The 17,778-nt window shown below is 44.5% G+C and overlaps 1 long non-coding RNA gene across 2 annotated transcripts in view; it reads left to right on the top strand.

The window, feature by feature from the left end:
- Positions 1-17,778, top strand: part of LOC145769211 (uncharacterized) — an 81,923-nt gene that overhangs the window by 3,356 nt on the left and 60,789 nt on the right. For both annotated transcript variants that reach the window (XR_014288991.1, XR_014288992.1), the window contains exon 3: positions 782-895. This is a non-coding gene — a long non-coding RNA (uncharacterized LOC145769211). The remainder of the gene's footprint in view (positions 1-781; positions 896-17,778) is intronic.

Genomic DNA, 17,778 nt, shown 5'->3' with positions numbered 1-17,778 from the left:
TTAGAGGTTTTTTTTGCAGATTAAATTACAGTTGTAATATTTAATATCTCCTCAGGAAGTACAGGTTTAGAGATTTTTTTTGGCAGATTAAATTACAGTTGTAATATTTAATATCTTTTCAGAATTATCGATTCTTCACTGTTTACATGTTTTTACAGACCTTCTGATGATCCGTTAGGTGAAACAATTTGTAAAGGCTTCAGATAGTAATAACTATATTTGATTTAATTTGCTCTGCTTTGCTTTTTTGCTTAGCATTGAGCACTTTTTTGTAGTATTGATAGTTTTCATTGTTTTTTTATATATATATATATACGATTTGATGATGCTAAGTTATAGTGTATATGATGTTACACCTAAATATATGATTTGATGGTATACTGTATATGATGTTGTACATGATGTTACATCTATATGATTTTTTTCCAGAGTTGATACTACATTTTAAAATATAAACAAATACAAAAGCAAAAGTTGGAAGATATCATACTAAACATAAAGCAGAACTCTAACCCCACAGGAGCATCTGTAAAGCTATAGCCTACGCCTGTAATAATGTATTCAAACAACTGTAAAAAAGCAAAGCGAACTGTTGATTTATTTTTGACATTTTATTATCATTTGATAACAAACAAATTAGTTCAGGAGTCAAGCTCATAAAATCATCACCAATAATCTGAGGTGTTATACATAACCTGCAAACTTTATATCGTATAATTTATCTATAGCCTGTTATACGACACACATGGTTCATCAAAGGTTCTTTCTTAATTATATTCAGAATTTGGACCATGTGATATCAACCCGTGCTTAAACGGCGGAATTTGCAACAGAAGAGGAAATGGATTTCTTTGTGGTTGTCCGAATCATGTCTCTGGGGATAATTGTGAAATCAGTAAGTATGACTCCAAAATGTTCCACAATTAGTTATTATATACAGTAGATGTACAGGTTCTTTGCTGTCAAATACTTGTTGTTGTGTCATTAATTATACAAATCGCTTCTTCGAAATGCTTAGTTTTGCAATAAAATCCATTTTACGTGAACTTGTCTGATCTTAAGCTAAAAAGGACGAATTGATCCTTACGTTTTTCCTAATTGTTACTCGGAGGCTTTCAGTGTGGAAAAGGCGAAAACTTCACAATAAAAAATCTTCCTCGCTTTTCAACTCATAATATCAACGATGTTGTATTTTATTTTCCACAAACTCACAAATTTTACTTCTACAGTAAAAAAAAAACTCTGCAGAGTGTCAGGTTCAAAGATTAAACGATATGAGATGTTCTACTGGTGCAAATTAAGCTAAACTATCACAAGATGTATACAGTGACAATCTGCTTTTTTTCCGACGTTTCATCAATCAGACACGACTGACTTCTTCAGGGGCTAGACCAGGTAGTGACTACCTGTCTAGCATGGCAAAACACAGGACATATTGCTGAAAACAACTAAACATGCAAAATGAAAATTCAACTTCCGGACAAAAACTTATCGCGCGCAAAGTTTGAAATAAGTTAGAAAACAGGGGGGACTTAATTGCGATCAACAAGAAACTTAAATAACAACAAGATAGGAAAGTGAACGGCATGAGTCATGAATCGAGTTTTGTTCGCACTACTGCACAGTTTTACAATCAGCATGAAACCAATTTAAAAAAACGTCAAATCAGCACTTACAATAGTTTTTTGTAGATAGCGGGAAAAGAGATGCCATCATTGCGATGCATTACATGAGGCTTTTGATTGATGAACCAACTTTCAGAAAACATTCGCTTTTTATAATCACTTTCAACTTTTAGAATGTTAGAATTGCTCCAAGTTATTTTATGATCTGAAGTTATGGCATGCATGCAAGGAGCAGAATGTTCAGGGCGTTGATATTTGAAAGCTCTTTTGTGTTCATTAATGCGAGATTTGAGATCTCGTTTTGTTTGGCCAACATAAATTAAATTGCAATCATCACAAGAAACTTGGTACACTAAACCTGAGATTTCGCTTTGATTCAAGGGGTCTTTTAAAGACGGCAAAAATTTACTTATTGTCAAAAAAGGTTTCAAAGCGACTTTTACACCAATTTCATTTAAGATACGCTGAATTTTTTCAGAAACTCTCTTAACATAAGGTAAAGAAACAAAAGACTTATACTGGGTAGATGAGGGTACTAAACTTTTAGGTTGTCGTTGGCAAGCATGCTTTCTTGGAAATCCATTGAGGCTCAAAGTATTGTGTAATGCTTTGTTCTGTCGTGAACGTTCATGCGGATCTGCGACATGTGTGTCAATGCGGTCATACAAAGTTTTAGCTACAGTAAGTTTTTGATGTTTGGGATGGTGTGAATTAAAATTTAAATATCTTTCAGTGTGTGTGGGTTTTTTGAAAATTGTAGTGGTCAACGTGTTTGTGGCATCATGACGAATAACTGAGACGTCTAAAAATGATATGGAGTTGTTTTTTTCATGTTCTGTTGTGAATTGAATTGAAGAAGGTATGCTATTCAAATGTTGATGAAATTGGTTGACCGCAGACTTTTTTATAATGCAAAAAGTGTCATCTACATATCTCACCCAAAGTTGCGGTGGTGTATGGAATGAAGTGATGGCAGTGCGCTCAATGTATTCCATGAAAATGTTAGCCACGACCGGGGAAATGCAAGAACCCATCGGCGTACCATAAATTTGACGATAAAGAACGTTATTATAACAAAATACAGTAGACTCAAAACACAATTTCAAAGCTTCTGTGACGTCATTGATAGAAAGTTTAGTGCGTTCGTGTAAAGACTTATCTTGCTAAAGTAATTGAGAGATAATCTGCAAACATTCTTTGAGAGGAACGGAAGTAAATAAGCTCACAACATCAAAAGAAACAAAGCAATTATTGCAATCAACAGAGGTGCTTTTGATTAATTGTACAAACTCAGATGAATTTTTTACAGTGTATTCTTGGTTCAACAATGGCGATAAAATATCAATTAAAAATTTCGATAAGTTATAAGTAGGCGAACCGATAAAGGACACGATGGGTCGAAGAGGGGTGTGGTTTTTATGAATTTTGGGCAATCCATAGATTTTCGGAGTTACACTCTTATTACACTTAAGACGATGATAAACTGGCATGGTGATTTTTCGTTGAGTTGCAAATCGCCAAACTAGTTTGTTTACAGATTTTTCAATAGATGCAATAGGATTAGGTCTACGTCTTAAAATTTTATATGTAGTATTGTCATTTAAAAGTTCAGAGAGTTTGTTATGATACTCAGAACTGTCCATAATTGATTGTATGACCGCATTGACACACATGTCGCAGATCCGCATGAACGTTCACGACAGAACAAAGCATTACACAATACTTTGAGCCTCAATGGATTTCCAAGAAAGCATGCTTGCCAACGACAACCTAAAAGTTTAGTACTCTCATCTACCCAGTATAAGTCTTTTGTTTCTTTACCTTATGTTAAGGGAGTTTCTGAAAAAATTCAGCGTATCTTAAATGAAATTGGTGTAAAAGTCGCTTTGAAACCTTTTTTGACAATAAGTAAATTTTTGCCGTCTTTAAAAGACCCCTTGAATCAAAGCGAAATCTCAGGTTTAGTGTACCAAGTTTCTTGTGATGATTGCAATTTAATTTATGTTGGCCAAACAAAACGAGATCTCAAATCTCGCATTAATGAACACAAAAGAGCTTTCAAATATCAACGCCCTGAACATTCTGCTCCTTGCATGCATGCCATAACTTCAGATCATAAAATAACTTGGAGCAATTCTAACATTCTAAAAGTTGAAAGTGATTATAAAAAGCGAATGTTTTCTGAAAGATGGTTCATCAATCAAAAGCCTCATGTAATGAATCGCAATGATGGCATCTCTTTTCCCGCTATCTACAAAAAACTATTGTAAGTGCTGATTTGACGTTTTTTAAATTGGTTTCATGCTGATTGTAAAACTGTGCAGTAGTGCGTACAAAACTCGACTCATGACTCATGCCGTTCACTTTCCTATCTTGTTGTTATTTAAGTTTCTTGTTGATCGCAATTAAGTCCTCCTTTTTTCTAACTTATTTCAAACTTTGCGCGCGATAAGTTTTTGTCCGGAAGTTGAATTTTCATTTTGCATGTTTAGTTGTTTTCAGCAATATGTCCTATGTTTTGCCATGCTAGACAGGTAGTCACTACCTGGTCTAGCCTCCTGAAGAAGTCAGTCGTGTCTGATTGACGAAACGTCGGAATAAAAGCAGATTGTCACTGTATACATCTTGTGATAGTTTAGCTTAATTTGCACCAGTAGAACATCTCATATCATTTAATTTAATGCCTGGTGAACAGCCTCATTCAATTATCAGGTTCAGGCCTGCTGGTTTTGTTGGCTCTTTCTTTGTTTCCACAAAGATAAGAGTTAAACTGACTGGTAATTAGTGGTGCAGTAGATTGGTGTTGCTCGGTATGTTTAGAAAATACAGTCTCCGACATGAGGCAACGTGATTGAGCTTCCAGACTAGTAATATAGAGACTGTGGTGTAACCTTCGTGATTTACGATAAGTTTTGTGCTTACAAAATGTCAATTTTGAAACTGAACCAAAGTTAAACACATATAACGATAACATTTTACTTGTTTTGTGAAGAGAGGGGCGTTCTTCCCGGCTATCAGCACAAGGCTGAGCACTGAATTGGGGAAAATCAGTCAGTTTGTTGTTCTGCAGTGAAACGAAATCAAAACTTGGTCAGTAAAGTTGAAATTAAGAATTCTCAGCAAAAAGAAAATTATCAGTTTTAGAAACAGTAAATTTGCTAGCTGCCAGTAAAAAGTACGGTGACCTACTCAGTCTCAAACCATTCGATAATTTAAAGAAAGGAAATTCGTCAACCTCAAGTCTTTAGTACCCTACCCAATCAACACGGAATACCTTAATACCCAATCTTTACCCTAGCTAACCTTTCCCACCCCTATCAAGCACCGGGATTCGCAATTCCAGCCCGGGCTTGTTACCCCCATTTTTACCCCGAAGATCACACTAATTTTTGGTTTAAGAAGAAAGAAGATCAAAAAAAACTTTAAAAACTGTAATTATTTGTGTTTTGTTGTTTTATAGTAATTTTCATAAATAAATTCAATTCCAGTTGCAACACTTAAAAACCAAAAAATCCTAGCCTAATTTTTGAACATCTTTGCATCAATATTGTCAGTTTTTATCAATTCGAATAATTTTAGTTATATTGTGTAACCAGCTTGTGTGCTTTCTAAATTTCTGTTAAAATAAGCTAATTGACCCATCTAATTTACCCAAATTTTCACCCATTTTGACCATTTTCTTTATCATAGCCTTTTAGCATTAATTCTTCGAAAATCCTAGTGTTGCCAGTGATCTTTCAATATAAATTTCTTTCTTTCCTCTTAATCTTAAATTAAACGTTGTTCATATTTTCTTTTTATCTGGAATCTTTCATCCTTGAACTAAACTGATTGTTTTCTACCAATTTTGCGACCTTTTGACTTGTATATTTTATTGTTGTCCTGTATTTTAGCCGTAAAGTATCTCGTATGGTCACTCTGCCAGCTGGCATAAAGTTTAATCGTGACATCACAATCGAAAATTCAAACAATTGCTCTTAAAGCATTAATTATCCTTTTTCAATCTGTCTCACTAATTCGTAATCAAACTTTGTTTTCTTTTCAACTTTAACCGACATTTCCATTTTAGTATTATTCATTAACATAGAATCAACGTAAATTGTTTTTTATTTTATTTTATTTGTCAATTCTTTAGCAAATCTCTGATTCAACCCTCAATTCGATTGCAATCTGTCACTTGTTATTTAAATTGTTAGTTAACTTTCCAAAACATAGAAACGTCGCTTTAAACTTTAAACAATTTGTAATAACCAGCTTTTTAGAACTATTTTATTTAAACCATGTCTCGCTTTTCAAGTCGTACAGGTTTGAAGACTTCTAGAGATAACCTGGCCGGTGTTGGTTTCTCCTTCCCACCTTCTCAGTCCACTAGCTTAGGCTGGCCGACGAGGAAGCAGGTTCCTGTGAGTGGTCACTCACTCAACCCAGATGGTGAAGCCTCCCCGGTAGACTCACTGCTTTTTGCGAACTCGTCACTTCGTCACGGTGGCGAGTGTCCGATCCGCAATTCCGCACAACATCGTGGCTACCCCACCCATTTCGAGTCACCCTTCCCGAGGTCGAATAGACTGCAGTCCGTCTGCCCTATTCGCCTCACCCTCCCGAATCTATTCCCCCTTCTCTGTCCTTTCTCCACTTGCAGGAGGGCATCTCAACCTTACCGAGATGTGCAGGCGTATCAGGACCATATGCGAGCATTTCACGGTTCGCGCGCCGAGTTCCTGATCACCTGCAGCTGGATGGGGCCCAAGAGCACTGGCAATCCTGCCCCGAGGGCCTTCAATTGCCAACCTGCCTTCCCTGGCCGAGCAATGACCCGACACCCTCGGAGAGCCAAACCAGACCCCCTATGATGACCAAGCCTGGGCTTTCCTACACCTCTGTTGTCAGGCGTGGAAGGCGCCGGCCCTCAATTGCAAGCGAATCGGTCGAGGGGTCATCCCCTCTTCCTCCTTCCTCTGTCATCCGTTCTCAAGTCTTCTGGCGCCAAGGCCTAGACAGCACTTCCACTTTGCCCCCCCCCCGCCTGACTTTATGCCTGAACTTTTCCGTACTGTTCTATCTCATCCAGGCAAGACTTCGCTCAGCCCTGCTGACACTGACAGCTTGCCTGACCTAGATGTGTTGTTTCTTCCTCGTCTGTCTTCGGTCGGACCTGGGTCGGAAAGTGGGGACTCTTCCGACTCGTCTGACTCGTCGAACAGCGAATCTCTTTCCTCTTCCTCCAATTCTTCGCCCGATAGCCCGACCACGGACTGTTACGGCCTTACTGTTAGCGCGAACCCTTTTCTACATGTACCTCTGCGCAAGCCGACCTCCACCGGAGCCGTGGCAGTGGACTCGCTCGGTCTATCCAAGCCGGCTTCGCGTCCCTCTTCTTCTTCTTCTCTGCCTCTGACGGCTTCCACCGGAGATGAAGCTGGGGACTCAATCAGCTCTTCCAAGCCGCCCATGCAGACTTCTTCTTCCAAGTCTCTCCAACGCTACCCATCTCACTCCTCCTTACCCTTTAATCCTGTTTCCATCCCTCTAATACAACCTTGTACCTCGACGCTGTCTGCTGAAGCCCAGCCTTTTACCCCACCTACCCAAACCACCCACACTAATTTCCTGTCAACTATCCCTTTCCAAACCTTGACTCGACCCCGAAGTGACGCCATGGCATGCAACCAAACCACGATTGACTCCGGACTCCCGCAGACTACCCCAGGGATGTCCACCACACCCAACACTCAACGATCCATCCAAGACCCTGTTGAACTTGTCAGGGAAAGTAAGACGAAGAGCTCCAGGCGGGCTCTTTGCAGTTTAGTGAACCTTACTTTAGCGGGTGGCATAAATTTCGACCAGTTCTGCATTGAATTGGAAGAGTGGACCGTTGGCACTTCGCCGCCCAAGAGGACACGTCCTCGCAAACCACGCTTCAATCGTGGCGCCCGGGCTCGCGCGGCTCGCCGTCGTTCGAACGGGGGTTCTCCTCGGTCCGGCGGCGGGGGTTCGCGCGGGAACGGAGCCCGATATCGTAAGGGCGTGGGGTTGCGAGCCGCCTTCTCGCGGGACGCGAAGGGAACGGTCCGCCGGATCGTTGAAGGCAAAAACAGTGACCGTCGTTGCGAAATCCCACCTCAAGAAATTGAGGAGAGATTTCGACGCGACTTGACCGCTCCTGAAGCTGGGAGTTGCTCGCAGATGCCCGAGTGGATGAACTCCCACAGTTACGAGCATGATGGTGTAAACCTCTTCCCCGTCGATGACGGTGAAGGTCCCATTACGGCCCGGGAGGTGGAGGCGGTCCTCCAGTCGCTTGATGTCGGTTCCGCCCCTGGTTCTGACGGATTGTCCTACGGTTTCTGGAAGACCCTGGACCCAAGAGGGGGACCCTTGGCCAGCTTTTTCGAGACCTGCCAGATCAACCGTCGTGTACCGGACCAGTGGAGAACCAGCAGGATCACACTCATATGTAAAGACCCTTAGGGTGACCTGCACGACGTCAGCAACTGGCGGCCCATCTCCATTTGCCGAAACATTTATAAAATCTACGCCGCCGTATTGGCCCGGCGCCTGCAGCGATGGGCGGTGGAGGGGAATGTTATCAGCCGAGAGCAAAAGGGATTCATGCCCACAGAGGGCGTCTATGAGCATGTGTTCATGCTCGACACCATCCTCTCGGATGCACAGTCACGCAAAAGGCCTGTGTCAGTTGCGTTTCTGGACATTCGAAACGCCTTTGGCAGTGTCCGGCACGAATGCATAGCCGAGGTCCTGCGTCATTTCGACGCCCCCACAGACCTTATTGAGTGCATCTCCGACATATACGTCGACAACACCTGCACCGTCCGCTGCGGCAATGGTGAAACCGATCGTATCCCTGTGGGGCGGGGAGTCCGTCAGGGCTGCCCGTTGTCGGGGCTGCTATTCAATTTGGTCATCGAGGTGCTCCTCAGGGGCGTCCGTGACAAAACGGATTGCGGCTACAACCTTCCTGCCAAAGAAGACGACATCAAAGTGCGTTGTATGGCTTATGCGGACGACATCTGTCTCGTTTCTTCCGATCGCGAGCAGATGATCTCTCTATCTGCTACTGAACCCTTCTCTTCCTGGTCCGGGCTACGGTTCAACCCACGCAAGTGTGGCACCCTTTCCTATGGGAAAGTGTCGGCGTCCCGTCTGCGGGTCGACCCGAAACCTTTCTCCCTTGCCGGGGAGGAAATTCGAGTCATCCCCAAAGGCGAGACGTATAAATACCTCGGCGCTCGAACCGGTTACGCCTCGGACGCATCCCTAACCCAACCCTTCATCTCCATTCTGGAGAAGCACATTTCCTTATTGATGAAATCCTTTCTTACCCCAAGCCAGAAACTTCTGGCACTCACTTCCATCATTCTCCCGTCCGCGTCATACCATCTGCGAGTGCGGCGCTTTAGACAGTATGAGCTTCTGAAGCTTGACCGACTGGTTTTGCGGTGTTTGAAAGTGGCGTGGCGTCTTCCCAAGTAGGCCTGCAGCGCGTTCTTTTATTGTAGGCCTGCATCGGGAGGTTTGGGCATCACGAACTTGTGTCGCGAAAGTGACACGCTTTCGCTAGCTCATGCTTTCAAGATGCTGACGTCACCTGACAGCATTGTTTCTGCCGTCGCTCTCGGGCAGCTTAGGCGTCATGCCTGTCTGAGGTTCGGCACTCCAGATCCTACGACTGACCAACTGGCCAGTTATCTGAATAGTGACCCCCCTCCTGACGACGCCCGTCCTAGACCGTGCCCTACAGGCGAGAGCCTGTGAGGCCGTGTCCCGGCGGCCACCCGTCGCCTGAACGTACGTTGGTCCGCCCGCCCGGATGGCGGCCTTGAGTTGGCCGCGGGGAGCTCCACAATCACCCCTCCTATAAGGAAAAAAGTGGTGCCGACCCTCCAACAACACAATGACTTGTGGTGGAGGAGACAGTGGGAATCCAAACCTGACCAAGGCAAGACGGTCAGTGCCCACTGCCTGTCCGGATTTTCAAATTCCTGCACCCGGCGCCCGGAGCTCCTGGATCACGCGGACCGAGTATTTGCGTACAAAGCTAGATTAAATCTAATGCCACTTGAATCAAAACCAAGCCATGGCCGCCGTTACCTACCTTCCATGTGTCGTGCGTGTGGGAAAGCGGAAGAGACTCTCCACCACATATTGAATCACTGCCCTACCGTGATGACTGTCGTCACGGAACGACACAATTCAGTATTGAGAGAGATCGTGGGGCACGTGCCTGCCGAATGACAGCCCGGGCTTTCCATAGATAGTACGGTTCCACAGCACGTGGAAGCGGGCGGTGCCAATCTGCGTCCTGACATCGTCTTGCAACGCCCTGACGGTGTCACGGTCGTATGTGACGTCACATGTCCGTTCGACAACGGCGCGGATTCTCTTCGAAAAGCCGCCGACAGGAAACACGACAAGTACGGCGAGTTATGTGTCAACATAAAGGAAGACAGGAAGCGCCCTTGCAGGGACGTCCTGTCAGTTCCGTTCGTCGTAGGCTCCCTCGGGAGCTATGCCCCGACGAGCTCTCGAGCTCTGACGGCCTTGGGCGTTCCTTCTCGTGGGGTAGCAGAGGTGGCTAGAAAAGTGGCTTCCCTCTCAATCAAAGGATCCTTCCGCGTCTGGAAAGCTTGGAACGCCGGGCTCACTTGTGGAGGGGCTACGTCATAGAAAAGACGACATCAGCGATCAGAAACTTATTCCCTAATAACGTTGCAGTAAGTATCCGAGAGCGCAAGACAGCAAACCGTTTAGACGTTATAACCTTATAACAATATTGGCTTAAAATTGATCACCTTATGTCATCACCTTATTTCTATAAACCTGCGCCATTTCTTTTATATGATACTCCAGTCTCTTCAAAAACAACCATTCTAAAGTAAAAAGGAAGGAAATAAAATACCTTATGTACATTGTGACTTGAGACTGGTTTAATAGCAATTAAGCAATTTCAATCCTCACTAGATTCTCTATGTACTAATCAATCAATTGTTTCGAACTGTCATACGCTGCTTTCGCCTTGTAACGCTGTTCTTGCCCGCTCGGATCAACATCGCTCCGCTTTCAATGCATTGATCAACACGATCTCCTGATCAACTCGATGCAGCCTCAAAACTTCTAACCCAATTTTTTATTTTTACCGGTAATGTAGCCTATCAGTGCCTCTGGTTTCGATCGCTAGCCTCCCCGACCCAGCTGGGTGAACCTGCCTCAACGTCTGGCCAGTGCACATCCGTGCTCGCCGAATGAAAGCTTACTCTCTCCAATGAGTATTAATTACACTCCCACCTATATATATATATATTTTTTTTTTTGATTACAGTGTATTGATTCATCGAGCCTCTGCTCCACATTTTTATTGAATATTCGTCTGCCACGAAAGCCAAATTATCCTTAAATGGTTCGACTCTCTTCCTCGTGGGAGACCCCAATTTTATCCGCTCTGCCTACTGGCAGACCGGGTATAAGAGTCAAAGTACCTGCGTGAGGACGCGTGAAGGAGACGTGGGCGCTACCCGGCGGTCAATTACTGCCGGTTCCAGCGTCCACACGCGACCGGTCGCCCGGTCCGTCCCAGGGCTTCTTTCTGGGCTATGCAGAAAGAGCCTGTCTCCCTGGCCCGCTCCGCCATTCTAAATTTGCGGACGGGCCATATAGTGTTTCGATCCACACTCTCCCTCCACAGGTACCTCGACTCCCCAGCCTGGCCCTCGCGACCTAAGCTGGTGGACTTAACCCTCCGGGTGCATCGTCACCCCATAAATCACGCCGCTCCCCGCCGCCGCGGGGTGTGGCAGGCCGGTTTACTAAAGTCTTCGACCTGGCTATGTTTGTTTGTACTCTCTCACCGTGTCAATCTTTTGTAGCCTACCGTGAGCTACTGATGCGAATAAAACAGTTCAACACTAGTGGTGCGATACTGACGAGCCCAGCCTCATGGGCGAAACACGGTGTCTATCGCTGTCAATTCTTGCTACAAATCGGCTGCCGAGAAACATTTCAAAGATCTTGTTATGTTCCACGTACAGCGTGCACGTATAGTAGTTGATGTATAACGCACATAATCAGCGTAGATCTTCTTTCGTTTGAGACTAGATCAAATCAAATTTCAGGGCAGGTGATGGAGAGCCAGGTGAGTGTAGCCTCATCCAGCGTTGCTATACCATGCGTTCCATTTGGTGCCTTATAGATGGGACATTCGAGAACGACATGGTCTGCAGTTTGTTCCTACGCGCCGCACTTGCAGGCCGGTGAGGGAGCCAAACCCCACTTGTGCATGTTGGAATGGAAGCGACCGACTCCGGTTCAGATTCTGTTGAGCTTGACCCAAGTCGGCCGAGGCAGGTCCATACCAGGGGGGCGCGCCACCGGGTGAGGTATGAAACCATGTAGTTTCGTGTCGGTGACAAACCACGCTGCATTCCAATAACTTCCATGAAGTGTGCTGCGCTGATGGCATGATCGCTGAATAGGTGTAGTAATTCAACAGCAGCTGGCACAAAGGGGTGTCTTGACTTTAATTGCCGGGAGATTTCTGAGGTGGGATGTTGAGTTTTGCATGAAGTAAGTGGTTAGGATCCCCCGCCCGGCGAGCCAGGTGTATAAGGGCTCCCTTTCGGCGAAGCTCAGCAGGTTGGATGCCTGCAAGGATTGGTAAATACTTTGTTGGAATTGGGCGCAGGCATCCAGTCACAGTTCGCAATGCGTCATTGATTAGGCTGTCGATGAGGCGGGTGTGGGCACTGCGGCACCAGGCAGGGGCGCAGTATTCAGCAGTGGAGTGGACCAAAGCCAGGGTTGCAGTGCGCAAGGTGTCAGCACCTGCACCCCAAGTTGTGCCTGCCCAACGCCTCAGCAGGGCGACGCGAGATGTCAGCTTTTTGCGTAGTGACTGTAAATGGTGACGGTATGTGAGTGACCTGTCAAGTGTAACCTCAAGGTATGTAGGTTCTGGGCAGGGCGTCAAAATTTTGCCGTTAACGGTCACTTTCAGGTCACGTTTTGCCTCCCTGTTGTTGAGATGGAAGGCTGCCGTAACAGTTTTACTTTCGCTGAGCTTCACTTTCCATTGGTGAAGGTATCCAGATATGGTCGTCATGTCTTGGCTTAACGTCATTTCTAATGATTGCCAGTCTTTCGCAGAGTGCAAGATGGCCAAGTCATCAGCATATGCATATTTGTCAGATGTTGTTGATGGTAGGTCATGCATATAGACATTGAAAAGGAGAGGAGTTAAGACTGATTCCTGTGGGACACTGTTTTTGAGTCGCTGCAGTCTACTTTGTTTTCCGCTTCCGGTGGTAAGGGAAAAACTCCTGTTGTGGATGAGTTCCATGATCATTTTGACCATGTGCCTGTCAGGGAGTAAGCGGAGTAGTTTGTAGACTAGGCCACGGTGCCAAACAGTGTCATAGGCTGCTGTTAGGTCGATAAAAACAACCCACGCTTTCTTTTTTGCCGAGAAACTCTCCTCAATATCCTGAGTTAGTAGTGTGACTTGGTCTACAGTTGACTTCCCGTGTCGGAATCCAGCTTGTTCTTTGGGAAGCAGTGGGTCAATTATTGGTTCGCCACGAGCGTAGATCAGTCTCTCAAGGATCTTGAAAGGAATGCAGAGCAAGGAGATGGGGCGATAACTCTTTGCATCGTCTAGTGGTTTGTTTGGCTTAGGGATCGCGACGACCAGAGATCTTCTCCATACTTTAGGAATCTTGAGGCGGCGCAAGCAGGACGACAGGAAATCACATAACCAGGACTTTAGAACATAACCAGCGTGCATGATAAGCTCAGGACATATCCTATCTGGACCAGGGGCCTTACCAGGTTTTAGGTGCTTGAGGGCAGCATTAAATTCGCTTCGTGAGAAGGAGCTAGAAATGCTCTCCTGGTCGGGTGTGTTGATCTTCCAAAGCTTTTTCACTTCTTTGGCAACAAACCGATCGGAGGCACGATCACATGGCTTATATATCCCATTTTTTATTACCTGCGATGCGATCTTATTAGCAGGAATGGGACATTGTCGGGGTGATTGTCTTGATCGTCCCGTAAGGTTATTGAGTGTGCTCCATGCTGTACGGCTTGAGTGCGAGAGATTGATAGATTGGATAGTTTCTGTTCAGCTTTCTTTTCTTTTTGCATCGGGTCTTTCCAGAAGAGCCTTGGCGGCTGAGGGTGTTGTTCGACCACCTGAAGAGCAAACAAAAGATTGGTAGAGGCGCTCGCACTGTGTATCCCAGCACGGAGTGTAGTTACTTCTACGACCTCGAGGGATGGCTTGTTTGGCACATGTTAAGATGGTGTTGCAAAAGTCCTGGTAGGCCTCGTCCACATTGTGACAGTTAGGTGGAGGTAACTCATTTGTGAACTTGTTGGTAAGGAGGCAAAAGCGATTCCAGTCGGCTTTACGGAAGTTCCACCGCTTGACTGGTTCACTCGGAATTGGTGTCTTGAGCGGTATTGCGGTAATGAGAGAAGGTCGGTGTTGGGACCGAGGGAACTTCCGTAGCACACGTCTGTCCGGAAGCTGATTGTCGTTGCCAGTGCTAGCAAAGGCCATGTCTGGGTTTGTTCCAGTGCCCCATCGCCCGGATGTAAAGCTGGCTTCGTCTTTGGGGTTGTATAGTGGGGCATAGTTGTTATTTGATGCCCAGTTAGCCAGACATGCACCAGAAGGGCTGGTGATGCGGTATCCCCAGTCGACGTGCTGGCAATTAAAATCGCCAGCATAGAGGCAGGGTGGAGGTAGACTGGGATGGCCGTCGGAGTGAATGGCGAGGGAGGTGGCTTGCAGCCGTTGACGTCCACACTTAGCCATTCAAGCTCTGAGGGGGATTGTTCAACCAGTCTCCAGTTCAGCTTCTCGTGGACAAATGTGGCTAAACCCTGTGTCCTGCTTAGGATTGACCCAGCTAGTGAGTAATTTGGGATCACTAGCCTATCTGCGCTGTGGCAGTGGGTCTCCTGGAGGATGATGATAAGGGCCTTTTGTCGTCGAGCTATTCTTTGTACGACATCGATTTTAGCAGTCTTAACCCTTAGGCGGTTGGGCTCCCTGGAGTCTTGCTCAGTTTGGGGGGGGCTGTCGATTCTTCTTATGCTTTAGGAGTGATATCTCTGTTATTTTTTAAGGCACGGTTTCAAAATTTGGGATTCACTTTGTAAAACTATTCACGCAGAGCATATCCGAAAATTAAAACTATGTAAGTTTTAGAACTGCTTATATACGTTGAAATGTTGATGTGACATATGACGTTTGAATTATTTGGTATTTTTTGATAGAGTAATGAAAAACATGCATTGCATTGTTGTGATTAAATTTTTTTTACATAATCTCAATTTAAATCATTTGATTAACGAGACATGGGCCAAATTAATTGCTTTCATCCATCTGGCGGGAAAATTTTCAACAATAGAATATGAAATATTTCAGAGGATGTGCTGAGAAATGCCTTATATCTCTCAATTTATAATCTCTCAATCTCTCAATAATTTATAAATTCGCTCAAAATTTCAGCTCAATAGAGGTGAATAAAAGTTAGGAAAAGTCAAGAAATCTCGTAGTCGCAGCCTCAGTGGTTTTAGAGATACAACTGTTGATACAAAAAAGTTGAATTGACAGCCCCCCCCCAACCTTCAAAGGGTTAAGGCCTTCAACGTTAAGCTGTAGGATGTTGGGACTTCTGGGCTTCTTTCTTCAAACTCTGGGGCCGAGGGTTTATCCTTTTAGCACCCCAGAGACGCCCTGATGTGTCTCTTTTTGTTGTCAATAGCCTGTTTTGTGCAGTTACCGGGACTCACCACGAGGAGGTTGACAACATGAGTCCAAAAGATGTAGATGTAGGGTTATGGACTGTATAACATGCGTAACGCAAATATATATGGAGATCCATAACTGCAGACAGGACGTCACTGTTTCGACCTCAAAGGTCTCATCACCTTATTACTATCACCTTATTACTATCACCTTATTACTATTGAACGCCTTATTACCATATAAGTATAAATAAGCAATTCAGTGCGGTGTTTTTTCGATTAGTGGTACGCAAAGGACCACATTTAGATTGATCCATGTATAACATATATTATATATGCCTGTGATACCTCCTGTTACAGACAATAATAGAGGACATCCATCAAATAGCCATTGGAATACGCTTGCAAATAAAACAAATGTCTCTTAGAAGCAAAACAGCGACAGCACAGGAAAAAAAAGAGCCCGAGCGTAATCTTTTTTTCCAGATAGACCGAACCAACATCATATTCTTACAGAGACGTGCAGTTGCGAGGTCTACTCAGCGCACTTCCACTAATTCATTGATCATCCAGAAATTCACTGTTATTTATGGGAAAGTTGGTGACGGAAAGTTTTCATTCGAACTCCATGAGTTGGAGAGGTTAACTGGCATTGATGTAGCACCTGGTGTGTTGATAGACATATACATAATTGGTGTCTTGAGCGGTAGTGCGGTAATGAGAGAAGGTCGGTGTTGGGACCGAGGGAACTTCTGTAGCACACGTCTGTCCGGAAGCTGATTGTCGTTGCCAGTGTTAGCAAAGGCCATGTCTGGGTTTGTTCCAGTGCCCCATCGCCCGGATGTAAAGCTGGCTTCGTCTTTGGGGTTGTATAGTGGGGCATAGTTGTTATTTGATGCCCAGTTAGCCAGACATGCACCAGAAGGGCTGGTGATGCGGTATCCCCAGTCGACGTGCTGGCAATTAAAATCGCCAGCATAGAGGCAGGGTGGAGGTAGACTGGGATGGCCGTCGGAGTGAATGGCGAGGGAGGTGGCTTGTAGCCGTTGACGTCCACACTTAGCCATTCAAGCTCTGAGGGGGATTGTTCAACCAGTCTCCAGTTCAGCTTCTCGTGGACAAATGTGGCTAAACCCTGTGTCCTGCTTAGGATTGACCCAGCTAGTGAGTAATTTGAGATCACTAGCCTATCTGCGCTGTGGCAGTGGGTCTCCTGGAGGATGATGATAAGGGCCTTTTGTCGTTGAGCTACTCTTTGTACGACATCGATTTTAGCAGTCTTAAGGCCTTCAACGTTAAGCTGTAGGATGTTGGGACTTCTGGGCTTCTTCAAACTCTGGGGCCGAGGGTTTATCCTTGTTGTCAGTAGCCTGTTTTGTGCAGTTACCGAGACTCACCACGAGGAGGTTGACAACATGAGTCCAAAAGATGTAGATGTAGATGACGGGTTATGGACTGTATAACATGCGTAACGCATATATATGTTGATCCATAACTGCAGACAGGACGTCACTGTTTTGACCTAAAGGTCCTCATCACCTTATTATTATTGAACGCCTTATTACTATATAAGTATAAATAAGCAATTCAGTGTAGTGTTTTTTCGATTAGTGGTACGCAAAGGACCACATGTAGATTGATCCATGTATAACATATATTATACATGCCTGTGATACCTCCTGTTACAGACAATAATAGAGAACATCCATCAAATAGCCATTGGAATACGCTTGCAAATAAAACAAATGTCTGTTAGAAGCAAAACAGCGACAGCACAGGCAGAGAAAGAGCCCGAGCGTAAATATTTTTCCAGATAGACCGAACCAACATGATATTCTTACAGAGACGTGCAGTTGCGAGGTCTACTCAGCGCATTTCGACTAATTCATTGATCATCCAAAAATTTTATCCAGAAATTCACTATTATTTATAGAAAAGTTGGTGACGGAAAGTTTTCATTCGAACTCCATGAGTTGGAGAGGTTAATTGGTATGGATGTAGCACCTGGTGTGTTGATAGACAAATACATAACAATCTATCAACTACAGAACGAAAAGTGGAGTCTCGTGGAAACGATGAATGAAAGTCGACACATAGAACAAACACTTAGGTTTGATAATTTGCTTACACTTCGCGAAAGACAAAAAAAATACTTCGTTTCTGATGCTTGAAATGCCTTCATCATACAAAAAAGTAAAAAATATTACATCTCAAGTTTTAGTATTGCAGTTGAAAACAATTATTTGGGCGCAAACTGTGGTTTCTTTTTAATTTAATACAGGCTGACCAAACCTGGCTTAATTTTGGTTTAACCCTTATTAGTGCAGGGATTTAGGTAACTCAATTGTCACAAATGTTGACATACTGTCAATATGGCATT

The sequence above is a fragment of the Aplidium turbinatum genome, chromosome 1 (genome assembly GCF_918807975.1).
Source record: "Aplidium turbinatum chromosome 1, kaAplTurb1.1, whole genome shotgun sequence".
Lineage (NCBI taxonomy): Eukaryota > Metazoa > Chordata > Ascidiacea > Aplousobranchia > Polyclinidae > Aplidium > Aplidium turbinatum.
This window is presented reverse-complemented; position numbering and strand designations above follow the sequence as displayed.